Source organism: Sminthopsis crassicaudata, chromosome X (assembly GCF_048593235.1).
Source record: "Sminthopsis crassicaudata isolate SCR6 chromosome X, ASM4859323v1, whole genome shotgun sequence".
Taxonomy (NCBI): Eukaryota; Metazoa; Chordata; class Mammalia; order Dasyuromorphia; family Dasyuridae; genus Sminthopsis; species Sminthopsis crassicaudata.
Window position 1 is genome coordinate 3,950,642 of NC_133623.1, and position 22,369 is coordinate 3,973,010.

At 37.3% G+C, this 22,369-nt stretch overlaps 1 long non-coding RNA gene across 1 annotated transcript; it reads right to left on the minus strand.

The window, feature by feature from the left end:
• Nucleotides 1-6,015: 6,015 nt before the first annotated feature.
• Nucleotides 6,016-19,031, minus strand: LOC141548660 (uncharacterized). The gene is made up of 2 exons (XR_012484018.1): nt 18,804-19,031; nt 6,016-14,800 (listed from the first exon to the last, which is right to left on the minus strand). It is a non-coding gene; the product is annotated as an uncharacterized LOC141548660 (long non-coding RNA).
• Between the last annotated feature and the right edge of the window lie 3,338 nt (nt 19,032-22,369).

Genomic DNA, 22,369 nt, shown 5'->3' on the forward strand with positions numbered 1-22,369 from the left:
TAGCCACTTTTTTTTATAAGATTCCAAAAATCTTCCAGAACATGTTTATTGGTCTCAACATATTTTTACATTTCTCCTTGTTACTTTCTTTGAATAACAGCTTTTTATTTTCAAAATGTATGCAAAGATAGTTTTCAACATTCACCCTTGCAAAACCTTGTGTTCCTATTTTTTTCCCTCTCTTCTCTCGATTCCTCTCCCCTACAGTGACCACTTTCACTGATGGACCCAAGCAGCTGGGATGTTCTTCCCTCCTTACTTCTACCTCCTAGATGCCCTGGTTTCCTTCAAGATTCAGATCACAATGGATTTCCATCAGTTGGAGAATGGCTGAATAAGTTATGGTATATGAATGTTACAGAAATATTGTTCTGTAAGAAACAATCAGCAGGAGGATTTCAGAGAGACCTGGAGAGATTTACATGAACTGATGCTAAGTAAAATGAGCAGAACTAGGAGATCATTGTACACGGCAACAACAAGATAACATAGTGATAAGCTATGATGGACTTGGCTCTTCTCAACAATGGGGTGATTCAGGCCAATTTTAATAGACTTGTGATGTAAAGAGCCATCTGCACTCAGAGAGTCCCAACCTATCTGTTGGGATTGAGTGTGGATCAAAGCATAGTATTTTCATCTTTTTTTGTTGTTTTTTGCTTATTTTCCCCCTCATTTTTTCTCTTGTTGATCTAATTTTCTTGCACAGTATGATAAATGTGGAAATATATATAAAAGAATTGTACATGTTTAACCTATATTGAACTACTTGCTGTCTAAGGGATAGGGAGGGAGGGAAGGAGAAAAATTTGGAACACAAGGTTTTTCAAGGATGAATGTTGAAAACTATCTTTGCATGTATTTAGAAAAATAAAAAGCTATTTTTAAAAATTCAGATCATACCCACCTCCTATGAGAGGCCTTTTCAAGTCTCCCTCCTCTCCCCTCAAACCTCTATGGCTACTTTCTCTCTGGTAACATCTCCAATTGACACATCATACATAATTGCTATATTCTCTCTCCCATAAGAATGTGAGCTTCCTGAAGTCAAGTCAGTGTTTTTTTTTTTGCCTTTGTATCCTCAAAGATTAATCCAATACCTGATACACAGCAGTAGGTGCTTAATGGTTTTTTTCTCTTGTGGTTCCTTCCTCTACTTTAGTATTAAAGAGTTTTTATCAGTTTAATCATGATTTCTTTAGTCTCCAGTCAGGACAATCTCTAACAATCAGGCAGAGATTGGTCTCCCTACCTAAATTTATATTTCTAGGTATCTCTAATTAAAATGCAGCCTTTTTGTGTTTGAAACAAAATTTAACTTACTGGAAATATCTAGTTAGCAAAACAATAGGTTACATACTAGTCTGTGGAGAATCAGGTACTGGGAAAAGAAAGTTGGTAAAATGACAGACCTTTTCTTGGGGAATCAGATTGCAGTGGTTAAGCTGGTGGTGCCAGTCCTGTTCCTCTGATCCTGGATACCTGTGAGCAAAAAGCCATCATCATTATCACCGCCTTCACCAAAGCTTATACTTCCCTTTTCTTTGCTTTTTCCTAGCTCAGCTCAGCTCCAGCTCCCACTCCCTCTTCTCTGCCCATTTGTTTTGGAGGCAGCATCTTTCTTTTATATAAATTCCTCTGCATGGCCTAATATTGCACTCAATGGCTTTGATTGATTCCAGCTAACATTCAGGACCACCGGTTCACACTTCTGAGTGACTGATTCAATTAAGAATGTTTTTCTTAGCCAACAAAGGTAGGCGATTTAAAGTTTATCAGCAGAGCCCCAACTTAAAAGAAGGAAATCTTGAAAATCAGAAGAGAAAGAGGTTAAGTTTGAAAAAAACTAGCAAAATTGATAAACATCCATCTCCAAAAACAGACCAGAAAATAAAATCAACAAAATAAAAACTGAACAAGATGAAATCACAAAACCAGAAGAAACAAAAGGAATCTGAAGAATAAAGTTATAAGCCAACAAAACTGAGAATATAAAAGCATGAGAAATAGGAAACACCTATATGATATACAAATACAAACATTACCCCTCTACCTACCTGACGGTCCAGTCTTGCAGTCCTTCATCCAGAATGTTCCATATCTTCCAACTGTGGCCATTTTCACTGGTGTTCCCAGGTGCTTGGAATCTCTCCCTCCTTACTTCCACCTCCTGGATGTGCTGGCTTTCTACAAGACTCGGATCCATCCCACCTTTTATATATAGATAGAAATATCTAGATAATTATCTAAATATGTGTATATACAATTATAATATATAGTCAAATAATAAGGATATATATGTACAATACATGCACACACAATTTTTTATTATAAAATACAAACTAACAGAACACTAAATATAGATCATAAACGATTCAATCATAGGAAATGAAATAGAACCAGCTGTAGAGGAAAAAAAAACAGATATAAAAACTTTTGATGGATTTGCAAGGACAATTTTATATATATGTATATATATATGAACAATTAATACCAATACTCCACAAGTTACTTTCAAAAACTGAAATGTACACAACCAAGCTCTATTACAGCAAAAACAAAACTTCACAGTATAGAGATAAAGAAAAATTTTACCTGATGGTGGTAGGAATTAGCAACAAACCAATATCAGTATTAAACTTCTATGCTCGAAATATAGTATCTAAATTCAAAAAGGAAAAATTAACTAAATTTCAAGGAGATGTAAGTAGCATCACAATAACAGCAAGATATTTACTATGCCCCTCTTGGATTTGGACATGGAATTGAACAAACTGCTAAAAAAAACTAAGCCCATCTTCTAAAGGAAACTACCAAAGTCCATACACAGTCTCAGCACGTGGAACTTTACAAAAATTGACTAGTATGATTAAAGTACAGAGATACTGAAAATAAATATTAAAAGACAGAAATAGCAAATATAGTCTTTACAGACAACACAATAAAAATGTAAGCAGTTAAAGGTAATATAAACAAAAGACACAGACCCAATGTTGCAATCCAAAATAACAAGTGGATAAAGAACAAATCACAGAGACAATAATTTTCTGAAAGACAATAATAATGATGAAGCAACATACCGAAATTTCTGGGATGTAACTAAAGCAGTATTCAAAGGAAAATCATATCCCTGAAAATAGAAAAAGATCAGATCAATAAATTGAATATGCCTTTAAAAAATTAGAAACTTGACCAAAACCAAGCTCAGACTAATTTTTTTAAAGGTGATATTAAAACTATAGGAGAAATAAATTGGAAACCAAAACAGCTATGGAAATGAGAAGACTAAAAATTAATTCTTTGAAAATGTTAATAAATTGATAAACCTTTAGCCAATTTTATTAAAAAGGTCATAAAATAAAGATAACAAATGAACCAGGCAAAATCCCAACAAAATTTAGAAATTAAATTAATTATCAGAAAGTATTATTCACAGTTATATGCCAACAAAGCTAAGAACACAAAAGAAATAGAGGAATACTTTCAATACGTATTTCTCAAACTAACAGAAAATCTAACTGAGATCTTAAATAATTCAGTCTTATAAAAGAAAATGACACTATTCCAAAATAACTATCAAAGAAAAAATGGAGCTTAATGAATTCACAGGGGAATTCTATGATGCTTTTAACAGACTGGATAAACACTAGCCAGGCCTGGAGTCAAGAAAACTCATGTTCCGGAGTTCAAATCTGACTTCAGACACTAAATATGTGACCCTGGGCAATCATTTCACCCTGTTTGCCTCAGTTTCCTCATCTGTAAAAGTGAGCTGGAGAAGGAAATGGCAAACCACTTCAGTATCTCTGCCAAGAAAACCCTGAATGGGTCACAGATTAGACATGACTAAAAATGTCTGAATAACAAGGAATGAAAGAGAAATTGTACTTTGAGAGTATAAAGTACAAGACAACAATCACCAAAAACATTTACTATTTGTTAAAGTGTATAAACAAAGATCAATGGGATGGACTAGACCAAACAATTCGTTGGCAAGAAGGATTTTATGATTTTCTTTATGAATCATATTGGGAGAGAAAAATCAGACTAAAAAGGAAAAACCACAAGAGAGGAAAAAAACAGAAAAAAAGAACATAACATGTGTTGATTTACATTCAATCTCTGTAGTTCTCTTTCTGGATGCAGATGGTATTTTCTAGCCAAAGTTTATTGAGATTCCCTTGGATCACTGAAGTGTTTTCATAGTTGATCATCACACAGTCTCACTGTCACTGCGTACAATGTATTCCTGGTTCTGCTTGTTTTGTTCAGAAAACAGATGAGGGCTACAGGGAAGAGAAATAGCATTCAGTCAATCAATACTTATTAAATTATATATCAGGCACTAATATCAGGCAGCTAAGTGCTGAGGATACAAAAAGAGTCAAAAGACAAAATTAAGAGTAAAAGAAAAAAATCAGTAGAAACGTGCATTTAAGCAGAACAAATTTCCTCATTGGTCATGTTTTTTTTTTTTTTAAATGTATATATAAATACTAATATATACAGGCATACAAACACATGTATGCTCATTCTGCACTCTGAGTTCTTTATCTTTGAGGAGTGGAGAACATGTTTCATCATTACTCCTTTGGAATTGTGGTTGATCATTACTCTGATCAGAGTTCTTGAGTTTTTCAAAGTTATTTGTTTTTATAATCTTGTCATTGTGTAAATTGTTCTCCTGATTCTTCTCATTCTACTTTGCGTTAGTTCATACAAGTTCATCTATATCTTCCCCATGGCTCTCTGAAACTATTCTCTTTATAATTTCTTATGGCACAATTCCAGCACATTTGTGTACAAATGTTCATCCATTCCCCGATTTATGGGCACCCCATCAGATTTCATTCTTTGCGACCTTAAAAATTTCAAAAAGAGCTACAAATCTTTTTGCATATCCTTAAAGCTTGTTTTGTTTGACTAATAGTTACCTAAATCTACCCCCCACTTCTACTTTTTGAATTCAGACTAGGTTAGGGCCAGATTGCCTTTCTGGAAGAAAGAAAAAGCTGGGTCGGTTGCTATTTTCTTGGGGGTATTGTATTGTGTTACTTCACATTCTCAGGGACAGCTTAGGCAGGAGATGTGCAAGCTATCCAGGCTCCCAAAGTCATCTGAAACAGGGCAAAATCTGATCAGTACTCCTCTGATTTGAGTTGTAAATTCCTAACCTAAGTTTGGGCCTGAGCAACAGTACATTGCTTTTAGCCTCATCCCCTATAAACCAGCCGGAAAAAGTTCTGCTGTTCAAAGGACAGGTTCTCACATTTGGTCTGGAATTCCTATCCTGGTCATTCCTCTGCAGACTTCCAAAATCTGCAGATCTCTCAGAGAGTCCCAGTTATAGCTCAATCATGCTTGTTAACTGGCTGACTTTATCATCATTTTAAGCTTTTTAAGGAGCACCACAACGACTGAAAATATTAGGGTCCAAGTATGGCACTTGCACTGTCCTGAATAGAACAGTTTGTTGAAATGGTTTAAGCAAATTTTCCCACGTTTTTCTTGTTTATGATCCTTGTTCCATTTTTATCCTTGAGCAGCCTTAGAATATTTTTGCCTAGTTGGATATTCCGTTTTTAATCCTCCAGCATTTAAAGGAAGAGATATGAGAAGACACTTCTGCCCCATTCCTTGGCAGAGATGGGAGGGTCATGGGGATGATGCATTACCCATTTTCAAATTTTTTAAATGAATTGATCACCTTTGTTGACTTTATTTATATTCTTTAAAATGTTATTTATCACATAAAGTGATTCTCTGAGACAGTTGAGAAGGAAAATTTTTTTGTCAAGTAAAGTGATCAAAAGATATTAATAAAATTTATTTCAAAAAATAAAGTACTAGTATATTTAGTGTTCTTTGATATGGAGTTTCCCCATTCTGTTTGTTGATCGACTTTATTTTCAAATTTCAAACCACAATGATGATTGCTACTTCTTCCTATACTTTGAGGTCTAATATTGTTAGGTCTCCTTCCTTCCCCTCTCTTTTCATTATTTTCCATGAGGCACTTGACTTTTTTTTTTTTTTAATTTCAAATGAATTTTATTTCCCCCCCCCCTAATTTATTAAAGTAATTCTTCATTATTCTGACTGGAATGGCACTAAGTCAGCAATTTAAATAATTTAGGTAATATTTTTTATTGTATTGGCTTGATGTACTCATAAGCAATTACTATTTCGTAACTTATTTAGACCTGTCTTTATTGTAAAGAATGCTGTATATTTGTATTCATATAGTTCCTGAATGAATATAGATATGTAAATATATAAAATACTTGGAAGTTTGCCTAAGACATTTTATATATATATATTTCCATCTTTTGCTGCTGAATCCCTCCCTCCCCCACCCCTGGGGTTAAATGACTTGCCCAGGGTCACACAGCTAGGAAGTGTTAAGTGTCTGAGATCATATTTGAACTCTGGTCCTCCTGACTTCAGGGCTGGTGCTTTATCCACTGCGCCACCTAGCTGCTCCTGAATTTTGTTGTTAATATGCAGAAATGCACATGATTTATATGGGTTTATTTTGTATGAATTTTGCTAATAATATTTTATTTTAACTTTTAATTTTTTTGTTAAGGCAATTGAGGTTAAATAACTTGCCTAGGGTCACACAGCTAGGAAATGTTTAAGTGTCTGAGGCCAAATTTGAACTCAGGTCCTCCTGACTTCAGAGCTGGTGCTCTAACCACTGTACCACCTAGCTGTCTCTTTATTTTAATTTTTAATAGATTCTCCAAGTTTTTCTAAATAAACTATTACAACATCTGCAAACAAAAAGAATCTCATTTCTTCTTTGCCTATTCCCCTTACTTTTTAAAAATTTTATTTCTATACCTAACATTTATAGTACTATGTCAAATAATAGTGATCACAGAAATCTTTGCTTCCCCACTGATCTCAGTGGAAAACTCCTTGATCTTCACATATTATGTTGATTTTTATTTTCAGAAATACTATTAAACATATTAGGGAAAGGTTCATTTTCCTCATTTTCTAGTGCATTAAAAATTAAAATAGATGTATTTTTATAGATTTTTATGTATCTACTGAAATAATCATGATTTTTATCATTATTAGTGTCATTTATTATGTTTATAGTTTATTGAACCAACCCTGCATTCCTGATATAAATCTGATCTGGGTATAGTGTATAATCTTTTTGATATGTTGCATTAGCCTCTTCACAAATATTTCATTTTTCTATCAATATGCACTGGTTTTATTTTCCCCATTCTGCTTCTGACTGATTTAGAAACCAAGATGAATTTCTTTATCATAGAAAGGATTTTGTAGGATACAAATGAATTGTTATATATATACTAGATTTCATTTTCTTTTAATATTTGATAGAATCTGTGTAAAATTTAGACAGTCAATTTTTATAAATATTTATCCATTTACTTATCAGTTTCATTGGTAAATTGTTGGGCAAAATAACTTCTAATAATTTCCTTTCTTCGTTTCTTATGAATTTCTCTTCATTTTTGATACTGGTAATCTAGTTTTCCTCTTAAAAATTAAATTAATTGTTAATCTACTCTATTTTTCTCAAAATAAAAACCCAACTCCTAGTTTTAATTCTTAATTCGATGCTGTTTTTTCTTTTAATTTTTCAATATTGTCTTTAATTTTTAGAACTTCTCTTTTGTGTTTAATTGGTGTCCTTAATTGGTTGTTTTTCTAGATTTTTTTTAAAGGACTATACATTTTTTACTTTTTAAATTTTATTTTCAAATGAAAATCCATCTTTTCTCTTTCCCACTTCACGTCCCCCCTCTCATTGAAAAAGCTAGAAAAACCTATTATGAACATGCATAATCAAGCAAAACAAATTCCCACCACAGATTCACATCTGTGGAAAAAAAAAAGTCTCACTGGTTTCATCACCTTTCTGTGGAGAGTGTCAAGCATGATTTATCATGAGGCCTCTGGAATTGGCCAGTCATTAATAATGTTGATCAGAGTTTCTGAGTCTTTCAAGGTTGTTTGTATTTATAATATTACTGTTATTGTATAAATTGCTCTCCTGGTTTTGCTCAATTTATCTTTTTATAAGTCTTCTCAGGTTTCTCAAACTGTCCCCATTATCATTTCTTATAGTATCATAGTATTACATCACATTCATATATCTTAACTGTTTAGCCATTGCCCAACTGAGGGGCATGCCTTCAATTTCCAACTCTTTGTCATCACAAAAAAAAAATAGCTGGTAAAATATATTTGTACACATAGATTTTTTTCCTATTTTGTTGATCAATTTGTGATGCAGACCCAGTAGTGATACTTCTAGGTCAAAGCATAGTTTAATAACTTTGGGGGCAGCTCTAGCAGCAGTGCATTAATATATCTATCTTCCTTCTCAAAGCCTCTCTAACATTTGTCATTTGCTATTTTGGGGGGTCAACTTTGAGAATCTGGTGAGTATGAGGTGCTACCTCAGAGTTATTTTAACTTTCATTTCACTAAATAGTTACTTAGGGCATTTTTTATGGCTGTTAATGGCTTTGCTTTCTTCCTCTGAAAATTGCCTGCTCATATGCTTTAACCATTTATTAATTGGGGATTTATTCTGATTCTTATACATTTGAATACATTCAGGGAAATTTGTTTCAAAGATTTCCCCCCTCTACCATTTATCTGTTACTTTTATAACTTTTATATCTGGTTTGGAAAACCTTTTACATCTTATGTAATCAACTGTTCAGTTTATTTTCTGTGATCTTTTCTATCCCTATTTGACAAATACTTTTTTTATTTACTCCTTTAACTTATGATGGTACCCTTTAAGTCTAAGTCATGAACCTATGTGGAGGTTCTCATTGGAACTATGTGGAACTTACTTTGGTATAAGATGTTGGTATATACTTAGTTTCTGCTAGATTTCTTTCCAGTTTTTCCAACAGGCTTTGTCAAATGGTGATTTTTCTTTTTGATCCCAATGGTTAGTACTTTGGGTTTATTAAACACCAGGGCATTGCACTCATGTGTTTCTGTATATTGTATAATTAATCTAACAACGACCAACCTATTTCTTAACCAGTACCAAATTATTTTGATGATTACTGCTATGTATTATGGTTTAAAATATAGGACTACTATATCCCCATCCTTACCACTTTTTTCAATAATTCTCTTAAGATTCTTCATCTTGTGTCCTACTAAGGGATTTTTTTCTCCCTCCAGAAAATAATCTTTTAGCATTTTGATTGAAATGGCACCAAATAAGTAAATTAATTTAAATAATATCATCATTTTATTACATTGACTCAGTCTATTCATAATCAATGAATGTTTCTCCAATCATTTAAACCTGCGTTTATTTATGAAAAGAATGTTTTGTAATTGTGTTTAGTTCCTGTGTGTGCCTTGGCAGACAAACTCCAAAATATTTTATTCTTTCTGTAGTTATTTTTAATGGAATTTCTCTATTTCTTCCTACCAAATTTTGTTAGAAACATAAAAATACTAATGATTTATGTGAGTTTATTTTATATCCTGTAACTTTGCTAAGGTGTTAACTGTTTCAATTAATTTTAGTTTATTCTAAGGTTTACTAAGTAAACTATCACATCATTTTCAAAAATACTTTGGGGACAGCTAGGTGGTACAGTGGATAGAGCCACAATCTTGCAGTCAGGAGGACCCGAGTTTAAATACACCCTCACATAACTAGCTGTAGGACTTTGGGCAAGCCACTTAACTGATTGCCCTAAAAAAACCGTAATAATTTTGTTTACTCTTTGCCTGTGCTTAATTCCACTTTGTCATTCTATTGTCATACTGAATAGTAATGATGATAATGGACCTCCTAGTTTCACCACTGATTTTATTGGAAAGGCCTCTAGTTTATTTCTAGTAAAGATTATACTAACTCTTGGTTTTAGAGAGATACTTGTCATATCAAGGAAATTTCCATTTATTATACTTCCTAGTATTTTGTTTTAAACTGGAATGGGTTTTATATTTTGTCACTTTTTCTGCATCTATTAATATAATAATAATTTTTGTTGTTCTTATATAGTTAATTAGGCTTATAGTTTCCCAGATCTGTATTCTTGATACAAATCCAGCTAATCAAAGTAGATAATCTTTTTACAGTAATGTGTTACTAGTCTCCTTGCTTTTTTTTTTTTTTTTTTTTACCATAAACATTCATTAGGGATATTAATCCAGTTTTCTTTCTTTGCTTTGATTCTTCCTAGTTTTGATATCAAGACTGTATTTGTATTTTAATTTGTTAGGACTCCTTATTTTTCCTACCTTTTCAGTTTATTTTGGAATTGTTCTTTAAAGGTTTGAGAACTTGCTTATAAATCCATCTGTTCTTGTTTTTTCTTTTTTTTTCTTTTAATTTATGGATTGTTCAGTTTCTTTTTCAAAGATTGGCTTATTTAAATCCTCTATTTCTCATTCTGTTAATATGGATATTGTACATTCTATAAATATTCATCTATTTCATTTGGATTGTCAGTTTTATTGGTATATAATATTTACTTTTATTTCTTCATTAGTTATAAACTCACCTTTTTCATTTTTGATGCTAGTAATTTGGTTTCCTTTTTTAAATAAAGTAAGCTTATGTTTATCTATCTTATTACCCCCCCAAATGAATTTCAGGGTTTTTTAAGGGGATATATATAGTGTGTTTTAATTTTTAATTGGGATTTTCTTAATTTGTTGGTTTTCTAGTGGGCTTTTAATTTTTATCTTATTTGCATGCCCAATTTGTTGACCTTTCTCCTTTACTAATGTTTTAGATATGAATTTTTTGTTATAGGCAACTATAGTTACATCTTAAAACATGTCAATATGTTGTCATCTTTAATAAAACTGTTTCTATGACTTGCTCTTTGCCCATTCTATAGGAATAAGTTATTTAGTCTCTAATTAAATGTCAATCATTTAATGAATGTCCTTTACTGCATATACTTTTAATTGCATTGTGGTTTTTTAAAATGCATGTACTATTTCTGCATGTATAAAACTTTCATAGCCTAATAATCCATTTTTGTGAAGGTATTATGCATAGCTGATTAAGTGGTATCCACCATTTTCATTTAAATAATTTCCTCAAATTCTAGTCACATCTATTTGTTTTGTTTCTCCCTGTTTAACTTATTTATGTAGTTAGATGCCATAATATTTGGCATATTTATATTTAGTCTTGATATTAATTTACTGTCTGTGGTACCTTTTAGCAAAATGCAATTTTCCTGCTTCTTTTTAAAGACTATTTTGCTTGGTGCTTTGTCAGAGATCATGATTGCAACTCTTGCCTTTTTTTTACACCAGTGGAAGTGTAATAGATTTTGCTTCAACCACTTATTGTAATTCTGTGTATTTCTATTTCAAGTGTTTCTTGTAAATAACATTGTTTGAATTCTGTTTTCTAATGCAATTTGCTATCCTTTTCTGTTTTATGGGTGAATTTATTAGATTAAAACTATGATTTTTAGTTATCTCTTCCATACTAATTTTTTACTTTTCTCTTTCTTTCATACCCCATCTTTCCTTCCGGTTAATCCCTCCCCTAGTCTACCCACTCTCTTATCCCCTACCTTTTTCTGTTTCCCTATTGAATGAAATGTATTTTTGTATCCAAAAGTGTATACTCTTCCCTCCTTTGACTAGTTTAGATGAAAGATTCGTGTTATCCTCTCTCTCTTGCACCCCTTCCTCCTTATTTGTATAAACCCAACTAAGGTTATTTTCCCCATTCTTCCTCTCCTATCTCCACCTCCCTCACCCAGGTCTCTTTCCCTCCTTTTCTATTTTTCATTTCCTATCATCAAAATGTAACAAACTACTGTCAAGCCTCATCTCCCTCTGTGATTCTTGATGACACATATATCAGCTTCCTGTATTACTATATAAAGTTTATCCTTGTTTAGCCCTTTATGACTAATTTTCCATTCAGCTAATAAAGTGAATCTCTTAAAGTGCATGTCTGATTGCATCACCCCCCCTCAATAAACTCTAAGGGCTTCTAATACCTCCAGGAACAAATATAAAATGTTCTGCTAGGCATTCAATGCCTTTCATGACCTATCCCCTCCTACCTTTCCAGTCTTCTTATACCTTACTCCCAGACAGGTATTCTTTGATCCAGTGACTCTGGCCTCCTGGCTGTTCCACGAACAAGGCACTCCATCTGTCAGCTCCAGACATTCCCTCTGGCTGTCCCACATACCCAGAACATTCTCTCTCCTCCATTCCCCCTATTCTCCTCCCTGGAGGAGTCCCAATTAAAATCCACTTTCTATAGGAAGCCTTTCTCAACCCCTCTTCATTCCAGTGTCTCTCCTTTGTTGATTATTTCCTATTTATCCCATATAGCGCTTGCTTTGTATGTATTTGTCTGCATGTTGTCTCTCCCATTAGACTGTGAGGTCCTCTCTGAGGTGAGGGGCTGTCTTTTGCCTCTTTTTGTATCCCTAGCACTTAAGCACAGTGCCTGGCAAATGCTTAAAAAATGTTTCCTGAATGAATGAAAAAATGTTATATGAAGGCAATTAAATATTAAACGATAATAAAATGATAAACATGAACAATTTTAAAAATTAAATTCAAGCAATTATTTGAAAGCTAAATATATGTCAGGACTTCTAAGTATCACACTTCATATTGAGAACACAACGATCAAAACATTCTTGACCTCAAGGAAAACTTAGGAAGTATAGTGACAACCCAGTGAAGAAAGAAGTCAAAAGAGAACACACTCTCTGCTTCCAGTTGTGAAAAACAAGGCCAGGATGGCTATGAGTCCTAGTATTTCACTGTCATAGCGAACTCTGTGGTGAGGAAAGTCCACCCTATTGGAGCTTTAGACAATTGCCAAGAGAACTAAAGTCACATGAGTTGCCTACAGTCACCTGACCAGTCGGAGACAGGCCTTGAACCCAGGTCTTCCTGCATCAAAGACTGGATCCCTATTCACTTTGCCATGCTGCCTCTCATAAAAAGACATAAAGACAATATTAACCGCAACAGAACTATGTCAAATGCATAAACCATCTTTGTTAAGATCTCAGAAAAAGTTTACACAGTCTCTTTCTGCAGTTACATTATAATCATTCACAATTACTTTTTGCTTAGTTTCTTTTCACTTTTTGTATTTTTTATTCAAATATTTGAGCTTAATAGAAATTAAAATATCGAAAAATAAAGAAAAATTAAAAAGTGTCATTGACAATGAAGAGGATATCACTATTAAGCATATGTACACCTAATGACACAGCAAGGTACTTTATAAATGAAAATGTATTGAATTACAAAAAAAATGCATATAATACAATAAACAGTGGGAAACTTTGACATCCTGCTAACATGAAAAATCAAATAAAAAAGATTAATAAGAAAGCAATTGCAGATGTGAACAGAGTGCTAAAAAAAGGTAGATTTGATAGAACTCAATGGGGAAAAGGAAGAAAATATTTTTTTCCCAAATACACAGAAATCATTCACAAAAATGGACAAAACAAATAAGTCTTAAATATGTTTTTAAATCACCATATAATAAAAAGTTATTAAAAGGAGAAATACACTTAATAAATGAAGGCCTTTATGGAAAATAAAATGTCTCAATAATGCATGTGTTAAAAATTAAATTAATTACAGGAAACCACAATTATGTAATATCAACTTTATTGGACAAGGCTAAAGCAATATTCAGGGGCCAATTTATATCGAGGGGAGGGGGAATAGGAAATGTTTATGAGTTGACTTAATATTTTTCTAAAAAATTAAAAATAAACAGCTCAATACCTCCAAAATGAGCCCCAAACAGAAAATTGCTAGAATTAAACGATAAATGAACCAAAACATTTTTCAAATAAAAAATCACTAAATTAACAAAAGAGTTGGTTGTTAAAAAAAAAGATAAATAAAATGGATAAACCACTGGCACATGTAATAAAAAAAAAAAAATCCCAACTTCAAAATTGGAAAAGAGAAAGGGGGAAATCACAAGGAATGAAGATGATATAAAGATTGAGAATATTACCACACAGGTGGCAACAAAACAGAGAATATAGAGATAACTATTTACAAAAAATGGATACCCAAATTGACAAAATAATCAACAATGAGCAAATCATTATTCAGCTGCCAGATAAAAGGATGGTGTTAGGATTCAGAAATGAATTATATCAGAAGAATACAAAATCAAATAAAAAGATGGTGTTGTCCCTGACTCTATGAAGTAAATATAGTCCTGATGTGCAGACCTGTTGAGAATAAGGCAGACAGAGAACTACAAATCAATAGTGTTAAGAAATAGCAATGCAAAAAATATTAGATATAACAAACACTGGCAAATAAAATATAGCAAGAGAAAAAAACCCAAACCTGAGCCCTATAATGTAGTAGAAGTAATACTGGTAATGTAAGGGATTGTAATATTGCAAAAGAGCCTACATAATAAAATAAAAAGCATTAAAATAATTATGCTAGTTGTAATATTATAAAACAAGTTAATATTTTTGCAAACATGTCCTGTTCCCAAAACATGCCAGAAACATCCTCAAAAGTACCCTGAAAGACAAATAGAACCAATATTTATTATTACCACTTTACATATGCAGAAGCTAAGACTCCACCAAGTTAAATGACTCACCTAAAGCCCCACAAGTATATGCCAGAGTGCCAGGGTTAGACTTCCAATGTCAAAGTCTCCTGACTCCAAACCCAGCAGACTTTCCTCCATAACAATGGTGATAAACTCAAATAGAAATAGGGCCACTAACAGTAAGGATCCTTGCATATCCTGCTGCATATTGACTTAGAAAACCTAAAAAATAAGTGATACAGGCTATATGACAATATAGAAATATACCAGTAACCAAAACTCTAGATCAGGAGTTCTTAACCTGGAATCCATGGAACATGAATGAGACGAGAGTCTGAATGGGACAAAATGACATCATTATTTTCACTAATCTCTAACTGCAATTTAGCATTTCCTTAAATTAGGAATATAGGTACCAGACCACAGTAATCCTAGCAGGACCCATGACTGTCACCAACAGAAATCCCAGATATTTTTCCATCTCATTACTGCTGTTACATTTACACTTAACCCTGCTTCAAAATGACTGTAGTTACTAGACCCACCACTGGATTGCAAGTTATCCCAGTTCCAGATTGTATTTCTGAATAACTGGTTTCCTTTGTAACCCTATCTATGTATTGTATTTTATTTGAAATGGGGTTTGGGAGCATGCCCAGATTGCCTAAGAGAGAGGCCCTCTAGTGGCAGACACCAGACAGCCTGTGATGGCCTCGTGGTTCATCAGCTAGATAACCACAATACCTGACCAGAGGCACCTGGGGGTATGGTCAGTTGCTAAATTGGGGAGAAAAAGAGTACCTTCCCCTCCTTCTTTTAGGTTTATGGTTCTAAGGTCCAGGCCTGAGGTTTGATCTGTTTCCTTTGTCCTTTTCAGTTCTAGATGCAGGAAGACTGGAGTAAGGGACCTTGGAGCCAGGATTCCAAGTCACATGGAAGGAAGCCCTGGAAAAGCCAGGGTCCTGGGACAGAAGCCAAAGGTGGGAGAAAGGAGTCTAGAACTTGGTGGGATTAATGCTATATAGGAAATGAACTAAACTGTGATATTAATCTACCTCATCTCCCCCAACTATGAAGTCTGGAGGATTTTATCTGTATGTTTGTGTTTGCCATACTTTAGAAGTAAATGTTTCTTTGAAAAAAAAAGCTAATTGGATTGTTAATGTTTAAATGGAACTAGGGTATAGGGGACCCCTAAAATTGGGAATCATGTACTGATGAGAGCTTGAGCCAATGACAAAGACTATATACCTTAACTCCCAGACCTTCTTAAGGTTACCAGAGAACCCTCAGCAAGGGGTGAAATGTAATAATTGGCCTTTGGGTGGTGGGGGGCCAGTAATTACTATTACACAAAGAACCAAAGTCTCGATCATTTAAGCCTGGCAACCTGGATTATAAATAAAGATTTTGAAACATGATCTTCCAAAAGGTAAAAAAAAAAAAAAAAAAAAATACAAATTCCCAAACAAGAGTACCTTATCCAGCAAAGCCGAGTTTAACCCTTTCAGGGGAAAAATTGCACCTTTAATCGAATAGGGTGGTGGAGTCAAAACTCCTAAACTAAGGATCCTAGTATGCCCTATGTTAACTTTGCAAATCAAATAGTATCACCATCAATATACTCCAGTATTTTAATTTATTTTGTTAAACATTTCCCAATTCCATTTGAATCTGGTTCCTGCCACACTCTAGTGCTCTGGTAGAGAGGGCTTTCAAGTTCTGATCCTGATGTAAAGATGGGAAAGAACTCTGAAATACAAAAAACGAACTGAACAGAACACCACACACTTTCAGGGGCTGCAGTTTCTTTGGCAGGACAAACCCAGATTCCTAAATCACAAATAATGACTGGGAAGCTTAAGAATACCATTTTCCTCCCAGTATCAAACCCTGAGGGCCACAAGTGGTCAACATGGTGCCAAAACAATCCTAACCTTCCAGGAAGTGAGCAAGCTTCATCTCCTTGACTTCCAGGGCTCCTAGTTTTGGATCCTTCTCATAAAGCTGCAAACTATGGTTTATACATGTTAGAAATGCAAAATGGCTTCAAACCTGAGATGGCATACACCTGTTACTGAACAATGGCCCCGACGAGCAGAACAGAATCCACAGAAAATTCAGGTCAAATTTAACCAAATATCTGGAACTGCTTTTTTTTTTTTTTTTTTCCCATTTTAGAAGCATAGACATTTTAGTTATTTCATAACTACTGCAAAAAGAGAAAACACTGGATTCAGATGTCTTTAACATGATTCCAATCAAATATTTGACTCTACCATGTGCTGTGAGATATTAGCAAACAGACTTTAAAAATACACTACACACAAACTTTTAAACAGAGATGAAACAGAATCTCAGCCAGACATTATTAATTATGAGAATCATCGATTTTGAGCTAAAAGGGTAATCTAGTTTTTAAAGATAAGGCAATTCAGGTGCAGACAGGAGTGCCAAGACTAGGTTTAGCTAGAGGAAGCAAGCGCTAGGATCCCAGGTGAAGCCCCCAGGTCAAAAGCAGGGCTGCCCACGGCACCCCGGCTTCGGCCTAGAAACCCCCGCGGGACCAGGGGTGGGAGGAGAGGGGAAGTGCAAACAGCTGGCTTTCAATTTGCTTCTTTGTTCAGGTGTGCCGTGCACGAGCCACCCGGAGACAGAACAAGCCAAGTACAATAGAACCTTATCCCACCCACTCCACCCCACGGCAGCTGGGGGGTAGGAGTGGGAGTGGGGGAAGGTTCAGAAGTGACGAAGCCAAAGAAGTCGCCAAATCAGAAGATCAAAAAGACAGACAGACAGACAGATGTTTGGATCATAAATTCCTAACAGAGAAAATCACGTCAAAGGTTGGAACTTCAGAAGGACTGGCCAAGGAAAAGGCAGATGGTAAAGAGGAGAGAAAGACTGGTCCCGTTTCGGACTTGCCAGAGCGAGCCGCTCACCACCGCTCCCTCCCCGCCCCTAATCCCGCCCTCCTCCCTCTCCCCGCCCCTAATCCCGCCCATCTCCCAGCTCTCTCCGCTCCTCCCCTCCACTGATCCCGCCCTCTTCCCTCTCACCGCCCCCTCCCCTTTCCTGATCCCTCCCTCCTCCCTCTTCCACTCCTGCAGGTGCCCCTCCTCCCCTCTCCTACTCCGGCAGGTGCCCCCTCCCTTCTCCTGCTCCTGCAGGTGCCCCCCTCCCCTCTCCTGCTCCTGCAGGTGCCCCCCTCCCCTCTCCTGCTCCTGCAGGTGCCCCCCTCCCCTCTCCTGCTCCTGCAGGTGCCCCCCTCCCCTCTCCTGCTCCTGCAGGTGCCCCCTCCCCTCTCCTGCTCCTGCGGCTGACCCCCTCCCCTCTCCTGCTCCTGCGGCTGACCCCCTCCCCTCTCCTGCTCCTGCAGGTGGCCCCCTCCCCTCTCCTGCTCCTGCAGCTGACTCCCTCCCCTCTCCTGCTCCTGCAGCTGGCCCCCTCCCCTCTCTTGCTCCTGCAGTTGGTCCTCTCCCTTCTTTTGCTTTCCCTCCCGCCTCTCCGTTCTCTTACTCCTGCAGGTGGCCCCCTCCCTTCTCTTACTCCTGCAGGTGGCCCCCTCCCTTCTCTTACTCCTGCAGGTGGCCCCCTCCCTTCTCCTACCTCTGCAGTTGCCCCCCCCCGTCTTCTCCTATCTCTGCAGTTGCCCCCCCCCGTCTTCTCCTATCTCTGCAGTTGGCCCCCCCCCCGTCTTCTCCTATCTCTGCAGTTGGCCCCCCGTCTTCTCCTATCTCTGCAGTTGGCCCCCCGTCTTCTCCTATCTCTGCAGTTGCCCCCCCCCGTCTTCTCCTATCTTTGCAGTTGGCCCCCTCCCCTCTCTTAGTCCTGCAGGTAGCCCCCTCCCCTCTCTTAGTCCTGCAGGTGGTCCCCTCCCTTCTATCTCTACAGTTGGCCCCCTCCCCTATCTGTGCAGTTGGCCCCTTCCCCTCTTTTGCTCCCACTCCCGCTCCCTCTTCTCCCCTGCTCTTGCCTCCTCCACCCTCTTTTCCTGCCCCTAGAACTGGCCCCCTCCCCTTTTTTGTTCCTACTCCCGCTTTCTTTTCTCCCCTGCTCCTACCCCACCCTCTCCTCTTTCGTGTTCCAGCTATTCTCCTGCTCCCGCTGCAGAACCCTCCTCGTCTGTCCTGCCCCTTCCCCTCTTTTCTTCCTACAGCCCCTTCCCTTTTCTCCCACCGACTGTCTCCTCTTACCCCTCCCCCTCTCCCTAAACCCCTCTCACCGCTGCTCATTCTGCGGTTCCCACGCCCTCTGAAAGACTCCTAGGGTCTCTGTAGCGGGCTTGGAGAAGAAGCGCCGAAGGTCCTCGAGTCTCAGCCGCCGTCATCGGGCAGCCCGAGATGCGGCCTAGCAAGGCCCACCTCACAACTGAGGCCGCCTAGAGCTCCGGAGCTGCCAAACCAAACGCAGTCGTGGTCACCTTTTGACTGAAGAGAATCTGGGAGGGTGAACAACCTCCCCTTATAGGCTGCTCCCATTGGTCTTTGCGCCCGGCCAACGGGAACGCTTCCCTCGCGCCTCGCTCTGGGCTCTTGTGATTGAGCCAGAAGCTGGCCAATGAGAGAGACGGGATTCGGGCCTGGGTATCCAGCCTGCAAACCTGAGGAGCTGCCAGCTCAAGCTTCGCGATTCCGAGAGGAGGGGGAAATTGAACCGCCCCCCCTCCCCAGCCTCTCCCTTGCGTAAAGCGTCAAGCCTCCGGTGGGGGGGGGGGACGTGGTGGCGTAATTCAATTTACCTCAAGGAGTTCACTGAGGAAGGGCCCAAAATAAAAAGATGGGCACCGCCCGAACCAGTTCTGCCCACCAGCCCTACCTGGAGGCCAACCTTCCTCACCTTTCTTATGCAGCTGAGGTGGAAAAGGGTTAGGGAGGCTGAAGGGTTGAATGGGTAAGGTCTGGGGACGCAAAGCCGCAGGACCCGCACCACCAGCTAGTTTTTCTTTCCCATGCCAATACATTTGGTCCTTAATTTCCCCTCCACCCTCGGTTTCTTATCGCCTATAAATAATATGCCCATGTGTCTCATATCCTAAAAAAAGCCAAAAACCAAAAACCAAAACCTTTCCTTGAGCCATCCCTCCCTGGTAGCTATCATCCTATCAGTCATCTCTCTGCTGGACATTCATGTGCCTTGTTCATTGATGGTCTCCCTGTCTCTGGGTGACAGAAAGTAGACCACCTGATGAGAGGTAGGAGTAGGAAAAGCAGGAAGATAAAAGGAGACAGTGGACAATTGGCTGAGGAGACTGAATGTGGTCACTTGCCCAAGTAGAGGAGTTAACCTTGGTGAGGAAAAGAGGCACCTCATCCTGTGAGACAAGATGAAGGAAGAGTGTCAGAAAGCATTTGGATGACATGAAATGGGGAGGGAGAGAGGAGAGTGAGTTCTCAGAAAAATAACCTGAATTTTATCAGTAAAATATACAGTAAGATTCTCAGCAAAGTGGATAAGAGGAGAGAGAGCCAGGAGAAGTCTGAGGAGGGATGAAACAGTTTGAAAAAGGCACCATGGTGAGTGAGGTAGTAAGTTAATTAGGGAGATGTGAAATGACTTCCTGCAGCAGTGAGGTATTAGATACGGTTTGAATATAAACTTGTATTTATACTGGAGCCAGTCAGCCTGTTTTGGTGATTTTTCTCCATCTTAGTTCAACTATACACAAAAAGGAGCTGAAAGTTATGATGACGAGGTATCCCATTGTGGCCAACCCTGCTGATCAGTGTTGGGGAGGCTCTGGTGGAGAATACACTAAGTGTGCAGCTTATTATATTACCTGCCCTCTGTCACACATCCCTACCTGCAAATTGTCAAATTCTAGCTACCTTGGGGAAGAATTGAGATGCAAGAGCCCAACTTTTTTTTGCTGAGGTAGACACATAAAAGCCCCACCTTGAAGTCATTCATTGCTTATCATCGAATTTACATGTTGTTACCATACCAAAATAAGGTCAAAATGGGCCCTCAATAAAGAGTGACAGTAGAGGCAAATTAGGAGAGCAAGAAATAATTTACCTATCAGATCTTTAAGAAGAGGGAATAATTTATGGCCAAAGAACTAGTGAACATTATGAAATGCCAAATGGATAACTTGGATTACATTAAATGAAAAAAAAAAAAAAAAAACTTTGCACAAACAAAACCAACGCAGGCAAGACTAGAAGGGAAGCAGGAAGCTGGGAAAAAGTTTTAGAGCCAGTGTTTCGAATAAAGGTCTTATTTCTCAAATATATACAGAACTGAGCCAAATTTATAAGAATACACATCATTCCTCAAATGATATTTGGTCAAAGGATATGAACAATTTTCAGATGAAGAAATGAAGATCATTCCAAGTCATGTGAAAAAATGCTCTAAATCACTCTTGATTAAAGAAATGCAAATTAAGACAGCTCTGAAATACCATCTCACACCTCTCAGGTTGGCTAAGATGACAGGAAAAGATAATGATAAATGTTGGAGAGGATGTGGGAAAGCTGGGACATTAATGCATTGTTGGTGGAGTTGTGAAAGGATTCAAATATTCTGGAGAACAATTTGGAACTGTGCCCAAAGAACATACCTTTTGATTCAGCAGTGCTACTACTGGGCTTATATCCCAAAGAAATCATAAAAGAGGGAAGAGGACCCACATGTGCAAAAATGGTTGTAGCAGCTCTTTGTGGTGGCAAAGAATTGAAAAAATGAGTAGATACCCATCAATTAGGGAATGGCTGAATAAGTTATGGTATGTGAAAATAATGGGACATTTATTGTTCTATAAAAAACTGATGAACAGACTGACTTTAGAAAAGACTGGAAAGAATTGCATGAACCCCTGCTGAGTGAAACAAGAACCACTAAGATAACATTGTACACAGCAACAGCAAAATTGTGCAATGATCAATTAGGATAGACTCAGCAATTCTCAGCAATTTGGTGATCCAGGGCAATCGCAAAAAAAAAATTTGGATGAAAAACGCCATCCACATCCAGAGAGAACTATGGAGACTGAACATAAATCAACACATGCTAAGTTCACTTTTTTACTTTGTGGTTTTTCCCTTTTGTTCTGATTTTTCTCTCCCACCATGATTCACATGTGGAAAAATGTGAATCCAAAGGGATTTTCCTAAAGCTCAAAATCTGATCATGTCTCTCCCCTACTCAATTAACTCTAGTGGATCCCTATCACTTTCAGGATCAAAGACAAAATATTCTGTTTAGCATTCAAAGCCTTTCATAATCATATCCCCTCCTACTCTCACAGTCTTTTTTACCTTATTCTCTAACTTACACTCTAACACTGACCTTATGGCTGATCCATAATCAAGACATTCTCTCTTCTCTCTGGCTGCTCTTCTGATTTATCTCCAAGCTTTCCTAGCTTTCTTTTGATCCCAACTAAAATCTTATCATTTACAGAAAGCCTTTTCCATCCTCTTAACTCCAGTGTCTTTCCTTTTTAAATTATTTCTTATCAATCCTGAATATAGTTTGTTGTACACACTTGTTTGCTTGTTACCTTTCCCATTAGACTGTAAGCTCCTTGAGATCAGGGGACCCTATTTTGCCTTTTTTTGGTGCATCTTCCTAGCACTTAGCATAGGGTCTGGAACATAAACATTTGAACTTATCAAATGTTTAATCACTGAGAGCCAGGCACTGAACTCACTGAGGAAAGAAAGGAAGTGTTTCAGAGGTCAGTAGACAATAGATACCACAATTTTGATTGTCTAGTAGATATGGATTGAGTAAATCTTAAAGGAGGAGAGGTTGCCCAGTCATGGAGGTATAAGGGAAAACCTG